Source organism: Ranitomeya variabilis, chromosome 1, assembly GCF_051348905.1.
Source record: "Ranitomeya variabilis isolate aRanVar5 chromosome 1, aRanVar5.hap1, whole genome shotgun sequence".
Taxonomy (NCBI): Eukaryota; Metazoa; Chordata; class Amphibia; order Anura; family Dendrobatidae; genus Ranitomeya; species Ranitomeya variabilis.
Window position 1 is genome coordinate 789,830,953 of NC_135232.1, and position 25,725 is coordinate 789,856,677.

Sequence of the window (25,725 nt, forward strand, 5' to 3'; positions counted from 1 at the left end):
CTAAAACAAATGTTCTCTGATAGTCTTATCATATGGCTAAAATTATTTCCTTTGTTTTGACTAATATCCTTCCCAAACCAGTGTCCCATTAGCGTACAACGAAACTAATGTTCCAAGCCATTTTTCTAGGCTTAAGTTCCTAAGGGTCAGTGGCTACTGCATTGAAGCTGTAGAAAGTAAAAAAGATCAAAGCTTGAGAGTCAGAAACCAGCAAAATCAACCCCTTTTGTGGTCTTGCATACATTACTGTGCCACATTTTACCAACAGGGAACTCTGTTAGTAATTTATAATGAACTCCTGGCATGTAAGACTAAAAAAGTGCATGTAATGAGTTTTAGTATGAAATAGATCTTTCCCTTTTACATTATATGCATTTTCTTTCTGATCAGTTTTACCTTTACAAATAAGAAAACAAAAGCAAAGTTCCATAGAGAAAAGAAATCTTTCTGTTATCCAGTCATCAGGAAAATGTTGAGTATCTAGATTTGACAAAACACCTACTTCAAGTAAAAGACTTGTGGCTCTGTGGTGCAATGGATAGCGCATTGGACTTCTAGGTAACTGATGTGATTCAAAGGTTGTGGGTTCGAGTCCCACCAGAGTCGTATTTTAAAGTTTGTGTGACATTCATACTTTGTCTCAGTTGTTGGAAATGTGAAAAAGGAAAAAAAATGTATCAGATCTGCGCTTCATATTAACATTTAGAGAAAATTAGAAGCCGTATTTAGGTTTGAACTTGTCAAAGAACGTAGAAGGAGCAGATACTAAAGGCTCATTGACACAAACAATAGCATATAGGGCACAATAAATTATTGCATATTGTTTGTCTAGTGATTGGTGTTCTGTTTCCTGTTTTCAGTAGTCCCAATTTCTTTTTTTAATTTGAACCTTTTTAAAAGTCATTTTTGTATGTGTTTACAAGATATGCAAAACGTGGACATTCTTTGGCTAAAAAGTGTCGAAATAAGTTTAAAGATGAGAACAGAGTGATATCAGCTGCCTTGTCCTCATAAACACTTTCTGCTTCGCTAACGAGATCACTGAAATCATGTAAGCAGGTAATTTTTGGAGAGCCGAAATTCAGTGGAAATGAGTTTTTTGTTATTAAGTTAATTTTTATGGTAAGAAATTAGTTTATAATTTTGGACAAATCATCTGATCTCTTTTCATAATAATCTAGCGTTAACACAAATTACCACTATAAAATCTGAAGCAGTAAACTTTGTGAAAGCCAAATTTTGTATCAGTCTGAAATCTTTTGGCCATTAATGTACAGTCCTAGATATTTTTAGAAAAACTGTAAAAGGAAAAAATGAGGAAAGGAAAAACTTCTAAAGAAAAGCATTGCTGACTTCTAAAATCAGGATATCTAGCAGGAGCACTCCAGAAAATTTCCCTGCATTTATTTGGACTAAAACAAATGTTCTCTGATAGTCTTATCATATGGCTAAAATTATTTCCTTTGTTTTGACTAATATCCTTCCCAAACCAGTGTCCCATTAGCGTACAACGAAACTGATGTTCCAAGCCATTTTTCTAGGCTTAAGTTCCTAAGGGTCAGTGGCTACTGCATTGAAGCTGTAGAAAGTAAAAAAGATCAAAGCTTGAGAGTCAGAAACCAGCAAAATCAACCCCTTTTGTGGTCTTGCATACATTACTGTGCCACATTTTACCAACAGGGAACTCTGTTAGTAATTTATAATGAACTCCTGGCATGTAAGACTAAAAAAGTGCTTGTAATGAGTTTTAGTATGAAATAGATCTTTCCCTTTTACATTATATGCATTTTCTTTCTGATCAGTTTTACCTTTACAAATAAGAAAACAAAAGCAAAGTTCCATAGAGAAAAGAAATCTTTCTGTTATCCAGTCATCAGGAAAATGTTGAGTATCTAGATTTGACAAAACACCTACTTCAGGTAAGATACTTGTGGCTCTGTGGCGCAATGGATAGCGCATTGGACTTCTAGGGAACTGATGTGATTCAAAGGTTGTGTGGGTTCAAGTCCCACCAGAGTCGTATTTTAAAGTTTGTGTGACATTCATACTTTGTCTCAGTTGTTGGAAATATGAAAAAGGAAAAAAAATGTATCAGATCTGCGCTTCATATTAACATTTAGAGAAAATTAGAAGTCCGAGTCCCACCAGAGTCGTATTTTAAAGTTTGTGTGACATTCATACTTTGTCTCAGTTGTTGGAAATATGAAAAAGGAAAAAAAATGTATCAGATCTGCGCTTCATGTTAACATTTAGAGAAAATTAGAAGCCGTATTTAGGTTTGAACTTGTCATAGAACGTAGAAGGAGCAGATACTAAAGGCTCATTGACACAAACAATAGCATATAGGGCACAATAAATTATTGCATATTGTTTGTCTAGTGATTGGTGTTCTGTTTCCTGTTTTCAGTAGTCCCAAGTTCTTTTTTTAATTTGAACCTTTTTAAAAGTCATTTTTGTATGTGTTTACAAGATATGCAAAACGTGGACATTCTTTGGCTAAAAAGTGTCGAAATAAGTTTAAAGATGAGAACAGAGTGATATCAGCTGCCTTGTCCTCATAAACACTTTCTGCTTCGCTAACGAGATCACTGAAATCATGTAAGCAGGTAATTTTTGGAGAGCCGAAATTCAGTGGAAATGAGTTTTTTGTTATTAAGTTAATTTTTATGGTAAGAAATTAGTTTATAATTTTGGACAAATCATCTGATCTCTTTTCATAATAATCTAGCGTTAACACAAATTACCACTATAAAATCTGAAGCAGTAAACTTTGTGAAAGCCAAATTTTGTATCAGTCTGAAATCTTTTGGCCATTAATGTACAGTCCTAGATATTTTTAGAAAAACTGTAAAAGGAAAAAATGAGGAATGGAAAAACTTCTAAAGAAAAGCTTAGCTGACTTCTAAAATCAGGATATCTAGCAGGAGCACTTCAGAAAATTTCCCTGCATTCATTTGGACTAAAACAAATGTTCTCTGATAGTCTTATCATATGGCTAAAATTATTTCCTTTGTTTTGACTAATATCCTTCCCAAACCAGTGTCCCATTAGCGTACAACGAAACTGATGTTCCAAGCCATTTTTCTAGGCTTAAGTTCCTAAGGGTCAGTGGCTACTGCATTGAAGCTGTAGAAAGTAAAAAAGATCAAAGCTTGAGAGTCAGAAACCAGCAAAATCAACCCCTTTTGTGGTCTTGCATACATTACTGTGCCACATTTTACCAACAGGGAACTCTGTTAGTAATTTATAATGAACTCCTGGCATGTAAGACTAAAAAAGTGCATGTAATGAGTTTTAGTATGAAATAGATCTTTCCCTTTTACATTATATGCATTTTCTTTCTGATCAGTTTTACCTTTACAAATAAGAAAACAAAAGCAAAGTTCCATAGAGAAAAGAAATCTTTCTGTTATCCAGTCATCAGGAAAATGTTGAGTATCTAGATTTGACAAAACACCTACTTCAAGTAAGAGACTTGTGGCTCTGTGGCGCAATGGATAGCGCATTGGACTTCTAGGGAACTGATGTGATTCAAAGGTTGTGGGTTCGAGTCCCACCAGAGTCGTATTTTAAAGTTTGTGTGACATTCATACTTTGTCTCAGTTGTTGGAAATATGAAAAAGGAAAAAAAATTTATCAGATCTGCGCTTCATATTAACATTTAGAGAAAATTAGAAGTCCGAGTCCCACCAGAGTCGTATTTTAAAGTTTGTGTGACATTCATACTTTGTCTCAGTTGTTGGAAATATGAAAAAGGAAAAAAAATGTATCAGATCTGCGCTTCATATTAACATTTAGAGAAAATTAGAAGCCGTATTTAGGTTTGAACTTGTCATAGAACGTAGAAGGAGCAGATACTAAAGGCTCATTGACACAAACAATAGCATATAGGGCACAATAAATTATTGCATATTGTTTGTCTAGTGATTGGTGTTCTGTTTCCTGTTTTCAGTAGTCCCAAGTTCTTTTTTTAATTTGAACCTTTTTAAAAGTCATTTTTGTATGTGTTTACAAGATATGCAAAACGTGGACATTCTTTGGCTAAAAAGTGTCGAAATAAGTTTAAAGATGAGAACAGAGTGATATCAGCTGCCTTGTCCTCATAAACACTTTCTGCTTCGCTAACGAGATCACTGAAATCATGTAAGCAGGTAATTTTTGGAGAGCCGAAATTCAGTGGAAATGAGTTTTTTGTTATTAAGTTAATTTTTATGGTAAGAAATTAGTTTATAATTTTGGACAAATCATCTGATCTCTTTTCATAATAATCTAGCGTTAACACAAATTACCACTATAAAATCTGAAGCAGTAAACTTTGTGAAAGCCAAATTTTGTATCAGTCTGAAATCTTTTGGCCATTAATGTACAGTCCTAGATATTTTTAGAAAAACTGTAAAAGGAAAAAATGAGGAAAGGAAAAACTTCTAAAGAAAAGCATTGCTGACTTCTAAAATCAGGATATCTAGCAGGAGCACTCCAGAAAATTTCCCTGCATTTATTTGGACTAAAACAAATGTTCTCTGATAGTCTTATCATATGGCTAAAATTATTTCCTTTGTTTTGACTAATATCCTTCCCAAACCAGTGTCCCATTAGCGTACAACGAAACTGATGTTCCAAGCCATTTTTCTAGGCTTAAGTTCCTAAGGGTCAGTGGCTACTGCATTGAAGCTGTAGAAAGTAAAAAAGATCAAAGCTTGAGAGTCAGAAACCAGCAAAATCAACCCCTTTTGTGGTCTTGCATACATTACTGTGCCACATTTTACCAACAGGGAACTCTGTTAGTAATTTATAAAGAACTCCTGGCATGTAAGACTAAAAAAGTGCATGTAATGAGTTTTAGTATGAAATAGATCTTTCCCTTTTACATTATATGCATTTTCTTTCTGATCAGTTTTACCTTTACAAATAAGAAAACAAAAGCAAAGTTCCATAGAGAAAAGAAATCTTTCTGTTATCCAGTCATCAGGAGAATGTTGAGTATCTAGATTTGACAAAACACCTACTTCAAGTAAGAGACTTGTGGCTCTGTGGCGCAATGGATAGCGCATTGGACTTCTAGGGAACTGATGTGATTCAAAGGTTGTGGGTTCGAATCCCACCAGAGTCGTATTTTAAAGTTTGTGTGACATTCATACTTTGTCTCAGTTGTTGGAAATATGAAAAAGAAAAAAAAATGTATCAGATCTGCGCTTCATATTAACATTTAGAGAAAATTAGAAGCCGTATTTAGGTTTGAACTTGTCAAAGAACGTAGAAGGAGCAGGCTCATTGACACAAACAATAAAGGCTCATTGACACAAACAATAGCATATAGGGCACAATAAATTATTGCATATTGTTTGTCTAGTGATTGGTGTTCTGTTTCCTGTTTTCAGTAGTCCCAATTTCTTTTTTTAATTTGAACCTTTTTAAAAGTCATTTTTGTATGTGTTTACAAGATATGCAAAACGTGGACATTCTTTGGCTAAAAAGTGTCGAAATAAGTTTAAATATGAGAACAGAGTGATATCAGCTGCCTTGTCCTCATAAACACTTTCTGCTTCGCTAACGAGATCACTGAAATCATGTAAGCAGGTAATTTTTGGAGAGCCGAAATTCAGTGGAAATGAGTTTTTTGTTATTAAGTTAATTTTTATGGTAAGAAATTAGTTTATAATTTTGGACAAATCATCTGATCTCTTTTCATAATAATCTAGCGTTAACACAAATTACCACTATAAAATCTGAAGCAGTAAACTTTGTGAAAGCCAAATTTTGTATCAGTCTGAAATCTTTTGGCCATTAATGTACAGTCCTAGATATTTTTAGAAAAACTGTAAAAGGAAAAAATGAGGAAAGGAAAAACTTCTAAAGAAAAGCATTGCTGACTTCTAAAATCAGGATATCTAGCAGGAGCACTCCAGAAAATTTCCCTGCATTTATTTGGACTAAAACAAATGTTCTCTGATAGTCTTATCATATGGCTAAAATTATTTCCTTTGTTTTGACTAATATCCTTCCCAAACCAGTGTCCCATTAGCGTACAACGAAACTAATGTTCCAAGCCATTTTTCTAGGCTTAAGTTCCTAAGGGTCAGTGGCTACTGCATTGAAGCTGTAGAAAGTAAAAAAGATCAAAGCTTGAGAGTCAGAAACCAGCAAAATCAACCCCTTTTGTGGTCTTGCATACATTACTGTGCCACATTTTACCAACAGGGAACTCTGTTAGTAATTTATAATGAACTCCTGGCATGTAAGACTAAAAAAGTGCATGTAATGAGTTTTAGTATGAAATAGATCTTTCCCTTTTACATTATATGCATTTTCTTTCTGATCAGTTTTACCTTTACAAATAAGAAAACAAAAGCAAAGTTCCATAGAGAAAAGAAATCTTTCTGTTATCCAGTCATCAGGAAAATGTTGAGTATCTAGATTTGACAAAACACCTACTTCAAGTAAAAGACTTGTGGCTCTGTGGTGCAATGGATAGCGCATTGGACTTCTAGGTAACTGATGTGATTCAAAGGTTGTGGGTTCGAGTCCCACCAGAGTCGTATTTTAAAGTTTGTGTGACATTCATACTTTGTCTCAGTTGTTGGAAATGTGAAAAAGGAAAAAAAATGTATCAGATCTGCGCTTCATATTAACATTTAGAGAAAATTAGAAGCCGTATTTAGGTTTGAACTTGTCAAAGAACGTAGAAGGAGCAGATACTAAAGGCTCATTGACACAAACAATAGCATATAGGGCACAATAAATTATTGCATATTGTTTGTCTAGTGATTGGTGTTCTGTTTCCTGTTTTCAGTAGTCCCAATTTCTTTTTTTAATTTGAACCTTTTTAAAAGTCATTTTTGTATGTGTTTACAAGATATGCAAAACGTGGACATTCTTTGGCTAAAAAGTGTCGAAATAAGTTTAAAGATGAGAACAGAGTGATATCAGCTGCCTTGTCCTCATAAACACTTTCTGCTTCGCTAACGAGATCACTGAAATCATGTAAGCAGGTAATTTTTGGAGAGCCGAAATTCAGTGGAAATGAGTTTTTTGTTATTAAGTTAATTTTTATGGTAAGAAATTAGTTTATAATTTTGGACAAATCATCTGATCTCTTTTCATAATAATCTAGCGTTAACACAAATTACCACTATAAAATCTGAAGCAGTAAACTTTGTGAAAGCCAAATTTTGTATCAGTCTGAAATCTTTTGGCCATTAATGTACAGTCCTAGATATTTTTAGAAAAACTGTAAAAGGAAAAAATGAGGAAAGGAAAAACTTCTAAAGAAAAGCATTGCTGACTTCTAAAATCAGGATATCTAGCAGGAGCACTCCAGAAAATTTCCCTGCATTTATTTGGACTAAAACAAATGTTCTCTGATAGTCTTATCATATGGCTAAAATTATTTCCTTTGTTTTGACTAATATCCTTCCCAAACCAGTGTCCCATTAGCGTACAACGAAACTGATGTTCCAAGCCATTTTTCTAGGCTTAAGTTCCTAAGGGTCAGTGGCTACTGCATTGAAGCTGTAGAAAGTAAAAAAGATCAAAGCTTGAGAGTCAGAAACCAGCAAAATCAACCCCTTTTGTGGTCTTGCATACATTACTGTGCCACATTTTACCAACAGGGAACTCTGTTAGTAATTTATAATGAACTCCTGGCATGTAAGACTAAAAAAGTGCTTGTAATGAGTTTTAGTATGAAATAGATCTTTCCCTTTTACATTATATGCATTTTCTTTCTGATCAGTTTTACCTTTACAAATAAGAAAACAAAAGCAAAGTTCCATAGAGAAAAGAAATCTTTCTGTTATCCAGTCATCAGGAAAATGTTGAGTATCTAGATTTGACAAAACACCTACTTCAGGTAAGATACTTGTGGCTCTGTGGCGCAATGGATAGCGCATTGGACTTCTAGGGAACTGATGTGATTCAAAGGTTGTGGGTTCAAGTCCCACCAGAGTCGTATTTTAAAGTTTGTGTGACATTCATACTTTGTCTCAGTGGTTGGAAATATGAAAAAGGAAAAAAAATGTATCAGATCTGCGCTTCATATTAACATTTAGAGAAAATTAGAAGTCCGAGTCCCACCAGAGTCGTATTTTAAAGTTTGTGTGACATTCATACTTTGTCTCAGTTGTTGGAAATATGAAAAAGGAAAAAAAATGTATCAGATCTGCGCTTCATGTTAACATTTAGAGAAAATTAGAAGCCGTATTTAGGTTTGAACTTGTCATAGAACGTAGAAGGAGCAGATACTAAAGGCTCATTGACACAAACAATAGCATATAGGGCACAATAAATTATTGCATATTGTTTGTCTAGTGATTGGTGTTCTGTTTCCTGTTTTCAGTAGTCCCAAGTTCTTTTTTTAATTTGAACCTTTTTAAAAGTCATTTTTGTATGTGTTTACAAGATATGCAAAACGTGGACATTCTTTGGCTAAAAAGTGTCGAAATAAGTTTAAAGATGAGAACAGAGTGATATCAGCTGCCTTGTCCTCATAAACACTTTCTGCTTCGCTAACGAGATCACTGAAATCATGTAAGCAGGTAATTTTTGGAGAGCCGAAATTCAGTGGAAATGAGTTTTTTGTTATTAAGTTAATTTTTATGGTAAGAAATTAGTTTATAATTTTGGACAAATCATCTGATCTCTTTTCATAATAATCTAGCGTTAACACAAATTACCACTATAAAATCTGAAGCAGTAAACTTTGTGAAAGCCAAATTTTGTATCAGTCTGAAATCTTTTGGCCATTAATGTACAGTCCTAGATATTTTTAGAAAAACTGTAAAAGGAAAAAATGAGGAATGGAAAAACTTCTAAAGAAAAGCTTAGCTGACTTCTAAAATCAGGATATCTAGCAGGAGCACTTCAGAAAATTTCCCTGCATTCATTTGGACTAAAACAAATGTTCTCTGATAGTCTTATCATATGGCTAAAATTATTTCCTTTGTTTTGACTAATATCCTTCCCAAACCAGTGTCCCATTAGCGTACAACGAAACTGATGTTCCAAGCCATTTTTCTAGGCTTAAGTTCCTAAGGGTCAGTGGCTACTGCATTGAAGCTGTAGAAAGTAAAAAAGATCAAAGCTTGAGAGTCAGAAACCAGCAAAATCAACCCCTTTTGTGGTCTTGCATACATTACTGTGCCACATTTTACCAACAGGGAACTCTGTTAGTAATTTATAATGAACTCCTGGCATGTAAGACTAAAAAAGTGCATGTAATGAGTTTTAGTATGAAATAGATCTTTCCCTTTTACATTATATGCATTTTCTTTCTGATCAGTTTTACCTTTACAAATAAGAAAACAAAAGCAAAGTTCCATAGAGAAAAGAAATCTTTCTGTTATCCAGTCATCAGGAAAATGTTGAGTATCTAGATTTGACAAAACACCTACTTCAAGTAAGAGACTTGTGGCTCTGTGGCGCAATGGATAGCGCATTGGACTTCTAGGGAACTGATGTGATTCAAAGGTTGTGGGTTCGAGTCCCACCAGAGTCGTATTTTAAAGTTTGTGTGACATTCATACTTTGTCTCAGTTGTTGGAAATATGAAAAAGGAAAAAAAATTTATCAGATCTGCGCTTCATATTAACATTTAGAGAAAATTAGAAGTCCGAGTCCCACCAGAGTCGTATTTTAAAGTTTGTGTGACATTCATACTTTGTCTCAGTTGTTGGAAATATGAAAAAGGAAAAAAAATGTATCAGATCTGCGCTTCATATTAACATTTAGAGAAAATTAGAAGCCGTATTTAGGTTTGAACTTGTCATAGAACGTAGAAGGAGCAGATACTAAAGGCTCATTGACACAAACAATAGCATATAGGGCACAATAAATTATTGCATATTGTTTGCCTAGTGATTGGTGTTCTGTTTCCTGTTTTCAGTAGTCCCAAGTTCTTTTTTTAATTTGAACCTTTTTAAAAGTCATTTTTGTATGTGTTTACAAGATATGCAAAACGTGGACATTCTTTGGCTAAAAAGTGTCGAAATAAGTTTAAAGATGAGAACAGAGTGATATCAGCTGCCTTGTCCTCATAAACACTTTCTGCTTCGCTAACGAGATCACTGAAATCATGTAAGCAGGTAATTTTTGGAGAGCCGAAATTCAGTGGAAATGAGTTTTTTGTTATTAAGTTAATTTTTATGGTAAGAAATTAGTTTATAATTTTGGACAAATCATCTGATCTCTTTTCATAATAATCTAGCGTTAACACAAATTACCACTATAAAATCTGAAGCAGTAAACTTTGTGAAAGCCAAATTTTGTATCAGTCTGAAATCTTTTGGCCATTAATGTACAGTCCTAGATATTTTTAGAAAAACTGTAAAAGGAAAAAATGAGGAATGGAAAAACTTCTAAAGAAAAGCTTAGCTGACTTCTAAAATCAGGATATCTAGCAGGAGCACTTCAGAAAATTTCCCTGCATTCATTTGGACTAAAACAAATGTTCTCTGATAGTCTTATCATATGGCTAAAATTATTTCCTTTGTTTTGACTAATATCCTTCCCAAACCAGTGTCCCATTAGCGTACAACGAAACTGATGTTCCAAGCCATTTTTCTAGGCTTAAGTTCCTAAGGGTCAGTGGCTACTGCATTGAAGCTGTAGAAAGTAAAAAAGATCAAAGCTTGAGAGTCAGAAACCAGCAAAATCAACCCCTTTTGTGGTCTTGCATACATTACTGTGCCACATTTTACCAACAGGGAACTCTGTTAGTAATTTATAATGAACTCCTGGCATGTAAGACTAAAAAAGTGCATGTAATGAGTTTTAGTATGAAATAGATCTTTCCCTTTTACATTATATGCATTTTCTTTCTGATCAGTTTTACCTTTACAAATAAGAAAACAAAAGCAAAGTTCCATAGAGAAAAGAAATCTTTCTGTTATCCAGTCATCAGGAGAATGTTGAGTATCTAGATTTGACAAAACACCTACTTCAAGTAAGAGACTTGTGGCTCTGTGGCGCAATGGATAGCGCATTGGACTTCTAGGGAACTGATGTGATTCAAAGGTTGTGGGTTCGAGTCCCACCAGAGTCGTATTTTAAAGTTTGTGTGACATTCATACTTTGTCTCAGTTGTTGGAAATATGAAAAAGGAAAAAAAATGTATCAGATCTGCGCTTCATATTAACATTTAGAGAAAATTAGAAGCCGTATTTAGGTTTGAACTTGTCAAAGAACGTAGAAGGAGCAGATACTAAAGGCTCATTGACACAAACAATAGCATATAGGGCACAATAAATTATTGCATATTGTTTGTCTAGTGATTGGTGTTCTGTTTCCTGTTTTCAGTAGTCCCAATTTCTTTTTTTAATTTGAACCTTTTTAAAAGTCATTTTTGTATGTGTTTACAAGATATGCAAAACGTGGACATTCTTTGGCTAAAAAGTGTCGAAATAAGTTTAAATATGAGAACAGAGTGATATCAGCTGCCTTGTCCTCATAAACACTTTCTGCTTCGCTAACGAGATCACTGAAATCATGTAAGCAGGTAATTTTTGGAGAGCCGAAATTCAGTGGAAATGAGTTTTTTGTTATTAAGTTAATTTTTATGGTAAGAAATTAGTTTATAATTTTGGACAAATCATCTGATCTCTTTTCATAATAATCTAGCGTTAACACAAATTACCACTATAAAATCTGAAGCAGTAAACTTTGTGAAAGCCAAATTTTGTATCAGTCTGAAATCTTTTGGCCATTAATGTACAGTCCTAGATATTTTTAGAAAAACTGTAAAAGGAAAAAATGAGGAAAGGAAAAACTTCTAAAGAAAAGCATTGCTGACTTCTAAAATCAGGATATCTAGCAGGAGCACTCCAGAAAATTTCCCTGCATTTATTTGGACTAAAACAAATGTTCTCTGATAGTCTTATCATATGGCTAAAATTATTTCCTTTGTTTTGACTAATATCCTTCCCAAACCAGTGTCCCATTAGCGTACAACGAAACTAATGTTCCAAGCCATTTTTCTAGGCTTAAGTTCCTAAGGGTCAGTGGCTACTGCATTGAAGCTGTAGAAAGTAAAAAAGATCAAAGCTTGAGAGTCAGAAACCAGCAAAATCAACCCCTTTTGTGGTCTTGCATACATTACTGTGCCACATTTTACCAACAGGGAACTCTGTTAGTAATTTATAATGAACTCCTGGCATGTAAGACTAAATAAGTGCATGTAATGAGTTTTAGTATGAAATAGATCTTTCCCTTTTACATTATATGCATTTTCTTTCTGATCAGTTTTACCTTTACAAATAAGAAAACAAAAGCAAAGTTCCATAGAGAAAAGAAATCTTTCTGTTATCCAGTCATCAGGAAAATGTTGAGTATCTAGATTTGACAAAACACCTACTTCAAGTAAAAGACTTGTGGCTCTGTGGTGCAATGGATAGCGCATTGGACTTCTAGGTAACTGATGTGATTCAAAGGTTGTGGGTTCGAGTCCCACCAGAGTCGTATTTTAAAGTTTGTGTGACATTCATACTTTGTCTCAGTTGTTGGAAATGTGAAAAAGGAAAAAAAATGTATCAGATCTGCGCTTCATATTAACATTTAGAGAAAATTAGAAGCCGTATTTAGGTTTGAACTTGTCAAAGAACGTAGAAGGAGCAGATACTAAAGGCTCATTGACACAAACAATAGCATATAGGGCACAATAAATTATTGCATATTGTTTGTCTAGTGATTGGTGTTCTGTTTCCTGTTTTCAGTAGTCCCAATTTCTTTTTTTAATTTGAACCTTTTTAAAAGTCATTTTTGTATGTGTTTACAAGATATGCAAAACGTGGACATTCTTTGGCTAAAAAGTGTCGAAATAAGTTTAAAGATGAGAACAGAGTGATATCAGCTGCCTTGTCCTCATAAACACTTTCTGCTTCGCTAACGAGATCACTGAAATCATGTAAGCAGGTAATTTTTGGAGAGCCGAAATTCAGTGGAAATGAGTTTTTTGTTATTAAGTTAATTTTTATGGTAAGAAATTAGTTTATAATTTTGGACAAATCATCTGATCTCTTTTCATAATAATCTAGCGTTAACACAAATTACCACTATAAAATCTGAAGCAGTAAACTTTGTGAAAGCCAAATTTTGTATCAGTCTGAAATCTTTTGGCCATTAATGTACAGTCCTAGATATTTTTAGAAAAACTGTAAAAGGAAAAAATGAGGAAAGGAAAAACTTCTAAAGAAAAGCATAGCTGACTTCTAAAATCAGGATATCTAGCAGGAGCACTCCAGAAAATTTCCCTGCATTTATTTGGACTAAAACAAATGTTCTCTGATAGTCTTATCATATGGCTAAAATTATTTCCTTTGTTTTGACTAATATCCTTCCCAAACCAGTGTCCCATTAGCGTACAACGAAACTGATGTTCCAAGCCATTTTTCTAGGCTTAAGTTCCTAAGGGTCAGAGGCTACTGCATTGAAGCTGTAGAAAGTAAAAAAGATCAAAGCTTGAGAGTCAGAAACCAGCAAAATCAACCCCTTTTGTGGTCTTGCATACATTACTGTGCCACATTTTACCAACAGGGAACTCTGTTAGTAATTTATAATGAACTCCTGGCATGTAAGACTAAAAAAGTGCATGTAATGAGTTTTAGTATGAAATAGATCTTTCCCTTTTACATTATATGTATTTTCTTTCTGATCAGTTTTACCTTTACAAATAAGAAAACAAAAGCAAAGTTCCATAGAGAAAAGAAATCTTTCTGTTATCCAGTCATCAGGAAAATGTTGAGTATCTAGATTTGACAAAACACCTACTTCAAGTAAGAGACTTGTGGCTCTGTGGCGCAATGGATAGCGCATTGGACTTCTAGGGAACTGATGTGATTCAAAGGTTGTGGGTTCGAGTCCCACCAGAGTCGTATTTTAAAGTTTGTGTGACATTCATACTTTGTCTCAGTTGTTGGAAATATGAAAAAGGAAAAAAAATTTATCAGATCTGCGCTTCATATTAACATTTAGAGAAAATTAGAAGTCCGAGTCCCACCAGAGTCGTATTTTAAAGTTTGTGTGACATTCATACTTTGTCTCAGTTGTTGGAAATATGAAAAAGGAAAAAAAATGTATCAGATCTGCGCTTCATATTAACATTTAGAGAAAATTAGAAGCCGTATTTAGGTTTGAACTTGTCATAGAACGTAGAAGGAGCAGATACTAAAGGCTCATTGACACAAACAATAGCATATAGGGCACAATAAATTATTGCATATTGTTTGCCTAGTGATTGGTGTTCTGTTTCCTGTTTTCAGTAGTCCCAAGTTCTTTTTTTAATTTGAACCTTTTTAAAAGTCATTTTTGTATGTGTTTACAAGATATGCAAAACGTGGACATTCTTTGGCTAAAAAGTGTCGAAATAAGTTTAAAGATGAGAACAGAGTGATATCAGCTGCCTTGTCCTCATAAACACTTTCTGCTTCGCTAACGAGATCACTGAAATCATGTAAGCAGGTAATTTTTGGAGAGCCGAAATTCAGTGGAAATGAGTTTTTTGTTATTAAGTTAATTTTTATGGTAAGAAATTAGTTTATAATTTTGGACAAATCATCTGATCTCTTTTCATAATAATCTAGCGTTAACACAAATTACCACTATAAAATCTGAAGCAGTAAACTTTGTGAAAGCCAAATTTTGTATCAGTCTGAAATCTTTTGGCCATTAATGTACAGTCCTAGATATTTTTAGAAAAACTGTAAAAGGAAAAAATGAGGAATGGAAAAACTTCTAAAGAAAAGCTTAGCTGACTTCTAAAATCAGGATATCTAGCAGGAGCACTTCAGAAAATTTCCCTGCATTCATTTGGACTAAAACAAATGTTCTCTGATAGTCTTATCATATGGCTAAAATTATTTCCTTTGTTTTGACTAATATCCTTCCCAAACCAGTGTCCCATTAGCGTACAACGAAACTGATGTTCCAAGCCATTTTTCTAGGCTTAAGTTCCTAAGGGTCAGTGGCTACTGCATTGAAGCTGTAGAAAGTAAAAAAGATCAAAGCTTGAGAGTCAGAAACCAGCAAAATCAACCCCTTTTGTGGTCTTGCATACATTACTGTGCCACATTTTACCAACAGGGAACTCTGTTAGTAATTTATAATGAACTCCTGGCATGTAAGACTAAAAAAGTGCATGTAATGAGTTTTAGTATGAAATAGATCTTTCCCTTTTACATTATATGCATTTTCTTTCTGATCAGTTTTACCTTTACAAATAAGAAAACAAAAGCAAAGTTCCATAGAGAAAAGAAATCTTTCTGTTATCCAGTCATCAGGAAAATGTTGAGTATCTAGATTTGACAAAACACCTACTTCAAGTAAGAGACTTGTGGCTCTGTGGCGCAATGGATAGCGCATTGGACTTCTAGGGAACTGATGTGATTCAAAGGTTGTGGGTTCGAGTCCCACCAGAGTCGTATTTTAAAGTTTGTGTGACATTCATACTTTGTCTCAGTTGTTGGAAATATGAAAAAGGAAAAAAAATTTATCAGATCTGCGCTTCATATTAACATTTAGAGAAAATTAGAAGTCCGAGTCCCACCAGAGTCGTATTTTAAAGTTTGTGTGACATTCATACTTTGTCTCAGTTGTTGGAAATATGAAAAAGGAAAAAAAATGTATCAGATCTGCGCTTCATATTAACATTTAGAGAAAATTAGAAGCCGTATTTAGGTTTGAACTTGTCATAGAACGTAGAAGGAGCAGATACTAAAGGCTCATTGACACAAACAATAGCATATAGGGCACAATAAATTATTGCATATTGTTTGTCTAGTGATTGGTGTTCTGTTTCCTGTTTTCAGTAGTCCCAAGTTCTTTTTTTAATTTGAACCTTTTTAAAAGTCATTTTTGTATGTGTTTACAAGATATGCAAAACGTGGACATTCTTTGGCTAAAAAGTGTCGAAATAAGTTTAAAGATGAGAACAGAGTGATATCAGCTGCCTTGTCCTCATAAACACTTTCTGCTTCGCTAACGAGATCACTGAAATCATGTAAGCAGGTAATTTTTGGAGAGCCGAAATTCAGTGGAAATGAGTTTTTTGTTATTAAGTTAATTTTTATGGTAAGAAATTAGTTTATAATTTTGGACAAATCATCTGATCTCTTTTCATAATAATCTAGCGTTAACACAAATTACCACTATAAAATCTGAAGCAGTAAACTTTGTGAAAGCCAAATTTTGTATCAGTCTGAAATCTTTTGGCCATTAATGTACAGTCCTAGATATTTTTAGAAAAACTGTAAAAGGAAAAAATGAGGAAAGGAAAAACTTCTAAAGAAAAGCATTGCTGACTTCTAAAATCAGGATATCTAGCAGGAGCACTCCAGAAAATTTCCCTGCATTTATTTGGACTAAAACAAATGTTCTCTGATAGTCTTATCATATGGCTAAAATTATTTCCTTTGTTTTGACTAATATCCTTCCCAAACCAGTGTCCCATTAGCGTACAACGAAACTGATGTTCCAAGCCATTTTTCTAGGCTTAAGTTCCTAAGGGTCAGTGGCTACTGCATTGAAGCTGTAGAAAGTAAAAAAGATCAAAGCTTGAGAGTCAGAAACCAGCAAAATCAACCCCTTTTGTGGTCTTGCATACATTACTGTGCCACATTTTACCAACAGGGAACTCTGTTAGTAATTTATAAAGAACTCCTGGCATGTAAGACTAAAAAAGTGCATGTAATGAGTTTTAGTATGAAATAGATCTTTCCCTTTTACATTATATGCATTTTCTTTCTGATCAGTTTTACCTTTACAAATAAGAAAACAAAAGCAAAGTTCCATAGAGAAAAGAAATCTTTCTGTTATCCAGTCATCAGGAGAATGTTGAGTATCTAGATTTGACAAAACACCTACTTCAAGTAAGAGACTTGTGGCTCTGTGGCGCAATGGATAGCGCATTGGACTTCTAGGGAACTGATGTGATTCAAAGGTTGTGGGTTCGAATCCCACCAGAGTCGTATTTTAAAGTTTGTGTGACATTCATACTTTGTCTCAGTTGTTGGAAATATGAAAAAGAAAAAAAAATGTATCAGATCTGCGCTTCATATTAACATTTAGAGAAAATTAGAAGCCGTATTTAGGTTTGAACTTGTCAAAGAACGTAGAAGGAGCAGGCTCATTGACACAAACAATAAAGGCTCATTGACACAAACAATAGCATATAGGGCACAATAAATTATTGCATATTGTTTGTCTAGTGATTGGTGTTCTGTTTCCTGTTTTCAGTAGTCCCAATTTCTTTTTTTAATTTGAACCTTTTTAAAAGTCATTTTTGTATGTGTTTACAAGATATGCAAAACGTGGACATTCTTTGGCTAAAAAGTGTCGAAATAAGTTTAAATATGAGAACAGAGTGATATCAGCTGCCTTGTCCTCATAAACACTTTCTGCTTCGCTAACGAGATCACTGAAATCATGTAAGCAGGTAATTTTTGGAGAGCCGAAATTCAGTGGAAATGAGTTTTTTGTTATTAAGTTAATTTTTATGGTAAGAAATTAGTTTATAATTTTGGACAAATCATCTGATCTCTTTTCATAATAATCTAGCGTTAACACAAATTACCACTATAAAATCTGAAGCAGTAAACTTTGTGAAAGCCAAATTTTGTATCAGTCTGAAATCTTTTGGCCATTAATGTACAGTCCTAGATATTTTTAGAAAAACTGTAAAAGGAAAAAATGAGGAAAGGAAAAACTTCTAAAGAAAAGCATTGCTGACTTCTAAAATCAGGATATCTAGCAGGAGCACTCCAGAAAATTTCCCTGCATTTATTTGGACTAAAACAAATGTTCTCTGATAGTCTTATCATATGGCTAAAATTATTTCCTTTGTTTTGACTAATATCCTTCCCAAACCAGTGTCCCATTAGCGTACAACGAAACTAATGTTCCAAGCCATTTTTCTAGGCTTAAGTTCCTAAGGGTCAGTGGCTACTGCATTGAAGCTGTAGAAAGTAAAAAAGATCAAAGCTTGAGAGTCAGAAACCAGCAAAATCAACCCCTTTTGTGGTCTTGCATACATTACTGTGCCACATTTTACCAACAGGGAACTCTGTTAGTAATTTATAATGAACTCCTGGCATGTAAGACTAAAAAAGTGCATGTAATGAGTTTTAGTATGAAATAGATCTTTCCCTTTTACATTATATGCATTTTCTTTCTGATCAGTTTTACCTTTACAAATAAGAAAACAAAAGCAAAGTTCCATAGAGAAAAGAAATCTTTCTGTTATCCAGTCATCAGGAAAATGTTGAGTATCTAGATTTGACAAAACACCTACTTCAAGTAAAAGACTTGTGGCTCTGTGGTGCAATGGATAGCGCATTGGACTTCTAGGTAACTGATGTGATTCAAAGGTTGTGGGTTCGAGTCCCACCAGAGTCGTATTTTAAAGTTTGTGTGACATTCATACTTTGTCTCAGTTGTTGGAAATGTGAAAAAGGAAAAAAAATGTATCAGATCTGCGCTTCATATTAACATTTAGAGAAAATTAGAAGCCGTATTTAGGTTTGAACTTGTCAAAGAACGTAGAAGGAGCAGATACTAAAGGCTCATTGACACAAACAATAGCATATAGGGCACAATAAATTATTGCATATTGTTTGTCTAGTGATTGGTGTTCTGTTTCCTGTTTTCAGTAGTCCCAATTTCTTTTTTTAATTTGAACCTTTTTAAAAGTCATTTTTGTATGTGTTTACAAGATATGCAAAACGTGGACATTCTTTGGCTAAAAAGTGTCGAAATAAGTTTAAAGATGAGAACAGAGTGATATCAGCTGCCTTGTCCTCATAAACACTTTCTGCTTCGCTAACGAGATCACTGAAATCATGTAAGCAGGTAATTTTTGGAGAGCCGAAATTCAGTGGAAATGAGTTTTTTGTTATTAAGTTAATTTTTATGGTAAGAAATTAGTTTATAATTTTGGACAAATCATCTGATCTCTTTTCATAATAATCTAGCGTTAACACAAATTACCACTATAAAATCTGAAGCAGTAAACTTTGTGAAAGCCAAATTTTGTATCAGTCTGAAATCTTTTGGCCATTAATGTACAGTCCTAGATATTTTTAGAAAAACTGTAAAAGGAAAAAATGAGGAAAGGAAAAACTTCTAAAGAAAAGCATTGCTGACTTCTAAAATCAGGATATCTAGCAGGAGCACTCCAGAAAATTTCCCTGCATTTATTTGGACTAAAACAAATGTTCTCTGATAGTCTTATCATATGGCTAAAATTATTTCCTTTGTTTTGACTAATATCCTTCCCAAACCAGTGTCCCATTAGCGTACAACGAAACTGATGTTCCAAGCCATTTTTCTAGGCTTAAGTTCCTAAGGGTCAGTGGCTACTGCATTGAAGCTGTAGAAAGTAAAAAAGATCAAAGCTTGAGAGTCAGAAACCAGCAAAATCAACCCCTTTTGTGGTCTTGCATACATTACTGTGCCACATTTTACCAACAGGGAACTCTGTTAGTAATTTATAATGAACTCCTGGCATGTAAGACTAAAAAAGTGCTTGTAATGAGTTTTAGTATGAAATAGATCTTTCCCTTTTACATTATATGCATTTTCTTTCTGATCAGTTTTACCTTTACAAATAAGAAAACAAAAGCAAAGTTCCATAGAGAAAAGAAATCTTTCTGTTATCCAGTCATCAGGAAAATGTTGAGTATCTAGATTTGACAAAACACCTACTTCAGGTAAGATACTTGTGGCTCTGTGGCGCAATGGATAGCGCATTGGACTTCTAGGGAACTGATGTGATTCAAAGGTTGTGGGTTCAAGTCCCACCAGAGTCGTATTTTAAAGTTTGTGTGACATTCATACTTTGTCTCAGTGGTTGGAAATATGAAAAAGGAAAAAAAATGTATCAGATCTGCGCTTCATATTAACATTTAGAGAAAATTAGAAGTCCGAGTCCCACCAGAGTCGTATTTTAAAGTTTGTGTGACATTCATACTTTGTCTCAGTTGTTGGAAATATGAAAAAGGAAAAAAAATGTATCAGATCTGCGCTTCATGTTAACATTTAGAGAAAATTAGAAGCCGTATTTAGGTTTGAACTTGTCATAGAACGTAGAAGGAGCAGATACTAAAGGCTCATTGACACAAACAATAGCATATAGGGCACAATAAATTATTGCATATTGTTTGTCTAGTGATTGGTGTTCTGTTTCCTGTTTTCAGTAGTCCCAAGTTCTTTTTTTAATTTGAACCTTTTTAAAAGTCATTTTTGTATGTGTTTACAAGATATGCAAAACGTGGACATTCTTTGGCTAAAAAGTGTCGAAATAAGTTTAAAGATGAGAACAGAGTGATATCAGCTGCCTTGTCCTCATAAACACTTTCTGCTTCGCTAACGAGATCACTGAAATCATGTAAGCAGGTAATTTTTGGAGAGCCGAAATTCAGTGGAAATGAGTTTTTTGTTATTAAGTTAATTTTTATGGTAAGAAATTAGTTTATAATTTTGGACAAATCATCTGATCTCTTTTCATAATAATCTAGCGTTAACACAAATTACCACTATAAAATCTGAAGCAGTAAACTTTGTGAAAGCCAAATTTTGTATCAGTCTGAAATCTTTTGGCCATTAATGTACAGTCCTAGATATTTTTAGAAAAACTGTAAAAGGAAAAAATGAGGAATGGAAAAACTTCTAAAGAAAAGCTTAGCTGACTTCTAAAATCAGGATATCTAGCAGGAGCACTTCAGAAAATTTCCCTGCATTCATTTGGACTAAAACAAATGTTCTCTGATAGTCTTATCATATGGCTAAAATTATTTCCTTTGTTTTGACTAATATCCTTCCCAAACCAGTGTCCCATTAGCGTACAACGAAACTGATGTTCCAAGCCATTTTTCTAGGCTTAAGTTCCTAAGGGTCAGTGGCTACTGCATTGAAGCTGTAGAAAGTAAAAAAGATCAAAGCTTGAGAGTCAGAAACCAGCAAAATCAACCCCTTTTGTGGTCTTGCATACATTACTGTGCCACATTTTACCAACAGGGAACTCTGTTAGTAATTTATAATGAACTCCTGGCATGTAAGACTAAAAAAGTGCATGTAATGAGTTTTAGTATGAAATAGATCTTTCCCTTTTACATTATATGCATTTTCTTTCTGATCAGTTTTACCTTTACAAATAAGAAAACAAAAGCAAAGTTCCATAGAGAAAAGAAATCTTTCTGTTATCCAGTCATCAGGAAAATGTTGAGTATCTAGATTTGACAAAACACCTACTTCAAGTAAGAGACTTGTGGCTCTGTGGCGCAATGGATAGCGCATTGGACTTCTAGGGAACTGATGTGATTCAAAGGTTGTGGGTTCGAGTCCCACCAGAGTCGTATTTTAAAGTTTGTGTGACATTCATACTTTGTCTCAGTTGTTGGAAATATGAAAAAGGAAAAAAAATTTATCAGATCTGCGCTTCATATTAACATTTAGAGAAAATTAGAAGTCCGAGTCCCACCAGAGTCGTATTTTAAAGTTTGTGTGACATTCATACTTTGTCTCAGTTGTTGGAAATATGAAAAAGGAAAAAAAATGTATCAGATCTGCGCTTCATATTAACATTTAGAGAAAATTAGAAGCCGTATTTAGGTTTGAACTTGTCATAGAACGTAGAAGGAGCAGATACTAAAGGCTCATTGACACAAACAATAGCATATAGGGCACAATAAATTATTGCATATTGTTTGCCTAGTGATTGGTGTTCTGTTTCCTGTTTTCAGTAGTCCCAAGTTCTTTTTTTAATTTGAACCTTTTTAAAAGTCATTTTTGTATGTGTTTACAAGATATGCAAAACGTGGACATTCTTTGGCTAAAAAGTGTCGAAATAAGTTTAAAGATGAGAACAGAGTGATATCAGCTGCCTTGTCCTCATAAACACTTTCTGCTTCGCTAACGAGATCACTGAAATCATGTAAGCAGGTAATTTTTGGAGAGCCGAAATTCAGTGGAAATGAGTTTTTTGTTATTAAGTTAATTTTTATGGTAAGAAATTAGTTTATAATTTTGGACAAATCATCTGATCTCTTTTCATAATAATCTAGCGTTAACACAAATTACCACTATAAAATCTGAAGCAGTAAACTTTGTGAAAGCCAAATTTTGTATCAGTCTGAAATCTTTTGGCCATTAATGTACAGTCCTAGATATTTTTAGAAAAACTGTAAAAGGAAAAAATGAGGAATGGAAAAACTTCTAAAGAAAAGCTTAGCTGACTTCTAAAATCAGGATATCTAGCAGGAGCACTTCAGAAAATTTCCCTGCATTCATTTGGACTAAAACAAATGTTCTCTGATAGTCTTATCATATGGCTAAAATTATTTCCTTTGTTTTGACTAATATCCTTCCCAAACCAGTGTCCCATTAGCGTACAACGAAACTGATGTTCCAAGCCATTTTTCTAGGCTTAAGTTCCTAAGGGTCAGTGGCTACTGCATTGAAGCTGTAGAAAGTAAAAAAGATCAAAGCTTGAGAGTCAGAAACCAGCAAAATCAACCCCTTTTGTGGTCTTGCATACATTACTGTGCCACATTTTACCAACAGGGAACTCTGTTAGTAATTTATAATGAACTCCTGGCATGTAAGACTAAAAAAGTGCATGTAATGAGTTTTAGTATGAAATAGATCTTTCCCTTTTACATTATATGCATTTTCTTTCTGATCAGTTTTACCTTTACAAATAAGAAAACAAAAGCAAAGTTCCATAGAGAAAAGAAATCTTTCTGTTATCCAGTCATCAGGAGAATGTTGAGTATCTAGATTTGACAAAACACCTACTTCAAGTAAGAGACTTGTGGCTCTGTGGCGCAATGGATAGCGCATTGGACTTCTAGGGAACTGATGTGATTCAAAGGTTGTGGGTTCGAGTCCCACCAGAGTCGTATTTTAAAGTTTGTGTGACATTCATACTTTGTCTCAGTTGTTGGAAATATGAAAAAGGAAAAAAAATGTATCAGATCTGCGCTTCATATTAACATTTAGAGAAAATTAGAAGCCGTATTTAGGTTTGAACTTGTCAAAGAACGTAGAAGGAGCAGATACTAAAGGCTCATTGACACAAACAATAGCATATAGGGCACAATAAATTATTGCATATTGTTTGTCTAGTGATTGGTGTTCTGTTTCCTGTTTTCAGTAGTCCCAATTTCTTTTTTTAATTTGAACCTTTTTAAAAGTCATTTTTGTATGTGTTTACAAGATATGCAAAACGTGGACATTCTTTGGCTAAAAAGTGTCGAAATAAGTTTAAATATGAGAACAGAGTGATATCAGCTGCCTTGTCCTCATAAACACTTTCTGCTTCGCTAACGAGATCACTGAAATCATGTAAGCAGGTAATTTTTGGAGAGCCGAAATTCAGTGGAAATGAGTTTTTTGTTATTAAGTTAATTTTTATGGTAAGAAATTAGTTTATAATTTTGGACAAATCATCTGATCTCTTTTCATAATAATCTAGCGTTAACACAAATTACCACTATAAAATCTGAAGCAGTAAACTTTGTGAAAGCCAAATTTTGTATCAGTCTGAAATCTTTTGGCCATTAATGTACAGTCCTAGATATTTTTAGAAAAACTGTAAAAGGAAAAAATGAGGAAAGGAAAAACTTCTAAAGAAAAGCATTGCTGACTTCTAAAATCAGGATATCTAGCAGGAGCACTCCAGAAAATTTCCCTGCATTTATTTGGACTAAAACAAATGTTCTCTGATAGTCTTATCATATGGCTAAAATTATTTCCTTTGTTTTGACTAATATCCTTCCCAAACCAGTGTCCCATTAGCGTACAACGAAACTAATGTTCCAAGCCATTTTTCTAGGCTTAAGTTCCTAAGGGTCAGTGGCTACTGCATTGAAGCTGTAGAAAGTAAAAAAGATCAAAGCTTGAGAGTCAGAAACCAGCAAAATCAACCCCTTTTGTGGTCTTGCATACATTACTGTGCCACATTTTACCAACAGGGAACTCTGTTAGTAATTTATAATGAACTCCTGGCATGTAAGACTAAATAAGTGCATGTAATGAGTTTTAGTATGAAATAGATCTTTCCCTTTTACATTATATGCATTTTCTTTCTGATCAGTTTTACCTTTACAAATAAGAAAACAAAAGCAAAGTTCCATAGAGAAAAGAAATCTTTCTGTTATCCAGTCATCAGGAAAATGTTGAGTATCTAGATTTGACAAAACACCTACTTCAAGTAAAAGACTTGTGGCTCTGTGGTGCAATGGATAGCGCATTGGACTTCTAGGTAACTGATGTGATTCAAAGGTTGTGGGTTCGAGTCCCACCAGAGTCGTATTTTAAAGTTTGTGTGACATTCATACTTTGTCTCAGTTGTTGGAAATGTGAAAAAGGAAAAAAAATGTATCAGATCTGCGCTTCATATTAACATTTAGAGAAAATTAGAAGCCGTATTTAGGTTTGAACTTGTCAAAGAACGTAGAAGGAGCAGATACTAAAGGCTCATTGACACAAACAATAGCATATAGGGCACAATAAATTATTGCATATTGTTTGTCTAGTGATTGGTGTTCTGTTTCCTGTTTTCAGTAGTCCCAATTTCTTTTTTTAATTTGAACCTTTTTAAAAGTCATTTTTGTATGTGTTTACAAGATATGCAAAACGTGGACATTCTTTGGCTAAAAAGTGTCGAAATAAGTTTAAAGATGAGAACAGAGTGATATCAGCTGCCTTGTCCTCATAAACACTTTCTGCTTCGCTAACGAGATCACTGAAATCATGTAAGCAGGTAATTTTTGGAGAGCCGAAATTCAGTGGAAATGAGTTTTTTGTTATTAAGTTAATTTTTATGGTAAGAAATTAGTTTATAATTTTGGACAAATCATCTGATCTCTTTTCATAATAATCTAGCGTTAACACAAATTACCACTATAAAATCTGAAGCAGTAAACTTTGTGAAAGCCAAATTTTGTATCAGTCTGAAATCTTTTGGCCATTAATGTACAGTCCTAGATATTTTTAGAAAAACTGTAAAAGGAAAAAATGAGGAAAGGAAAAACTTCTAAAGAAAAGCATAGCTGACTTCTAAAATCAGGATATCTAGCAGGAGCACTCCAGAAAATTTCCCTGCATTTATTTGGACTAAAACAAATGTTCTCTGATAGTCTTATCATATGGCTAAAATTATTTCCTTTGTTTTGACTAATATCCTTCCCAAACCAGTGTCCCATTAGCGTACAACGAAACTGATGTTCCAAGCCATTTTTCTAGGCTTAAGTTCCTAAGGGTCAGAGGCTACTGCATTGAAGCTGTAGAAAGTAAAAAAGATCAAAGCTTGAGAGTCAGAAACCAGCAAAATCAACCCCTTTTGTGGTCTTGCATACATTACTGTGCCACATTTTACCAACAGGGAACTCTGTTAGTAATTTATAATGAACTCCTGGCATGTAAGACTAAAAAAGTGCATGTAATGAGTTTTAGTATGAAATAGATCTTTCCCTTTTACATTATATGTATTTTCTTTCTGATCAGTTTTACCTTTACAAATAAGAAAACAAAAGCAAAGTTCCATAGAGAAAAGAAATCTTTCTGTTATCCAGTCATCAGGAAAATGTTGAGTATCTAGATTTGACAAAACACCTACTTCAAGTAAGAGACTTGTGGCTCTGTGGCGCAATGGATAGCGCATTGGACTTCTAGGGAACTGATGTGATTCAAAGGTTGTGGGTTCGAGTCCCACCAGAGTCGTATTTTAAAGTTTGTGTGACA

The 25,725-nt window shown here is 34.0% G+C and overlaps 18 non-coding genes across 18 annotated transcripts; all 18 read left to right on the plus strand.

Moving 5' to 3' along the window:
• Window positions 1-520: 520 nt before the first annotated feature.
• TRNAR-UCU (transfer RNA arginine (anticodon UCU)) lies at window positions 521-606 on the plus strand. The gene is given in 2 exon segments: window positions 521-557; window positions 571-606. It is a non-coding gene; the product is annotated as a tRNA-Arg (tRNA).
• A 1,326-nt stretch (window positions 607-1,932) lies between these two features.
• Window positions 1,933-2,020, plus strand: TRNAR-UCU (transfer RNA arginine (anticodon UCU)). The gene is given in 2 exon segments: window positions 1,933-1,969; window positions 1,983-2,020. It is a non-coding gene; the product is annotated as a tRNA-Arg (tRNA).
• Window positions 2,021-3,479: 1,459 nt separating this feature from the next.
• TRNAR-UCU (transfer RNA arginine (anticodon UCU)) lies at window positions 3,480-3,565 on the plus strand. Its single transcript is given in 2 exon segments — window positions 3,480-3,516; window positions 3,530-3,565. It is a non-coding gene; the product is annotated as a tRNA-Arg (tRNA).
• Window positions 3,566-5,024: 1,459 nt separating this feature from the next.
• Window positions 5,025-5,110, plus strand: TRNAR-UCU (transfer RNA arginine (anticodon UCU)). The gene is given in 2 exon segments: window positions 5,025-5,061; window positions 5,075-5,110. It is a non-coding gene; the product is annotated as a tRNA-Arg (tRNA).
• A 1,340-nt stretch (window positions 5,111-6,450) lies between these two features.
• On the plus strand, window positions 6,451-6,536 carry TRNAR-UCU (transfer RNA arginine (anticodon UCU)). Its single transcript is given in 2 exon segments — window positions 6,451-6,487; window positions 6,501-6,536. It is a non-coding gene; the product is annotated as a tRNA-Arg (tRNA).
• A 1,326-nt stretch (window positions 6,537-7,862) lies between these two features.
• TRNAR-UCU (transfer RNA arginine (anticodon UCU)) lies at window positions 7,863-7,948 on the plus strand. Its single transcript is given in 2 exon segments — window positions 7,863-7,899; window positions 7,913-7,948. It is a non-coding gene; the product is annotated as a tRNA-Arg (tRNA).
• Window positions 7,949-9,407: 1,459 nt separating this feature from the next.
• Window positions 9,408-9,493, plus strand: TRNAR-UCU (transfer RNA arginine (anticodon UCU)). The gene is given in 2 exon segments: window positions 9,408-9,444; window positions 9,458-9,493. It is a non-coding gene; the product is annotated as a tRNA-Arg (tRNA).
• Window positions 9,494-10,952: 1,459 nt separating this feature from the next.
• TRNAR-UCU (transfer RNA arginine (anticodon UCU)) lies at window positions 10,953-11,038 on the plus strand. Its single transcript is given in 2 exon segments — window positions 10,953-10,989; window positions 11,003-11,038. It is a non-coding gene; the product is annotated as a tRNA-Arg (tRNA).
• Window positions 11,039-12,364: 1,326 nt separating this feature from the next.
• Window positions 12,365-12,450, plus strand: TRNAR-UCU (transfer RNA arginine (anticodon UCU)). The gene is given in 2 exon segments: window positions 12,365-12,401; window positions 12,415-12,450. It is a non-coding gene; the product is annotated as a tRNA-Arg (tRNA).
• A 1,326-nt stretch (window positions 12,451-13,776) lies between these two features.
• On the plus strand, window positions 13,777-13,862 carry TRNAR-UCU (transfer RNA arginine (anticodon UCU)). The gene is given in 2 exon segments: window positions 13,777-13,813; window positions 13,827-13,862. It is a non-coding gene; the product is annotated as a tRNA-Arg (tRNA).
• A 1,459-nt stretch (window positions 13,863-15,321) lies between these two features.
• Window positions 15,322-15,407, plus strand: TRNAR-UCU (transfer RNA arginine (anticodon UCU)). Its single transcript is given in 2 exon segments — window positions 15,322-15,358; window positions 15,372-15,407. It is a non-coding gene; the product is annotated as a tRNA-Arg (tRNA).
• A 1,459-nt stretch (window positions 15,408-16,866) lies between these two features.
• TRNAR-UCU (transfer RNA arginine (anticodon UCU)) lies at window positions 16,867-16,952 on the plus strand. Its single transcript is given in 2 exon segments — window positions 16,867-16,903; window positions 16,917-16,952. It is a non-coding gene; the product is annotated as a tRNA-Arg (tRNA).
• A 1,340-nt stretch (window positions 16,953-18,292) lies between these two features.
• Window positions 18,293-18,378, plus strand: TRNAR-UCU (transfer RNA arginine (anticodon UCU)). The gene is given in 2 exon segments: window positions 18,293-18,329; window positions 18,343-18,378. It is a non-coding gene; the product is annotated as a tRNA-Arg (tRNA).
• A 1,326-nt stretch (window positions 18,379-19,704) lies between these two features.
• TRNAR-UCU (transfer RNA arginine (anticodon UCU)) lies at window positions 19,705-19,790 on the plus strand. Its single transcript is given in 2 exon segments — window positions 19,705-19,741; window positions 19,755-19,790. It is a non-coding gene; the product is annotated as a tRNA-Arg (tRNA).
• A 1,459-nt stretch (window positions 19,791-21,249) lies between these two features.
• On the plus strand, window positions 21,250-21,335 carry TRNAR-UCU (transfer RNA arginine (anticodon UCU)). Its single transcript is given in 2 exon segments — window positions 21,250-21,286; window positions 21,300-21,335. It is a non-coding gene; the product is annotated as a tRNA-Arg (tRNA).
• Window positions 21,336-22,794: 1,459 nt separating this feature from the next.
• Window positions 22,795-22,880, plus strand: TRNAR-UCU (transfer RNA arginine (anticodon UCU)). The gene is given in 2 exon segments: window positions 22,795-22,831; window positions 22,845-22,880. It is a non-coding gene; the product is annotated as a tRNA-Arg (tRNA).
• Window positions 22,881-24,206: 1,326 nt separating this feature from the next.
• Window positions 24,207-24,292, plus strand: TRNAR-UCU (transfer RNA arginine (anticodon UCU)). Its single transcript is given in 2 exon segments — window positions 24,207-24,243; window positions 24,257-24,292. It is a non-coding gene; the product is annotated as a tRNA-Arg (tRNA).
• Window positions 24,293-25,618: 1,326 nt separating this feature from the next.
• TRNAR-UCU (transfer RNA arginine (anticodon UCU)) lies at window positions 25,619-25,704 on the plus strand. Its single transcript is given in 2 exon segments — window positions 25,619-25,655; window positions 25,669-25,704. It is a non-coding gene; the product is annotated as a tRNA-Arg (tRNA).
• The last annotated feature ends 21 nt before the right edge of the window (window positions 25,705-25,725 follow it).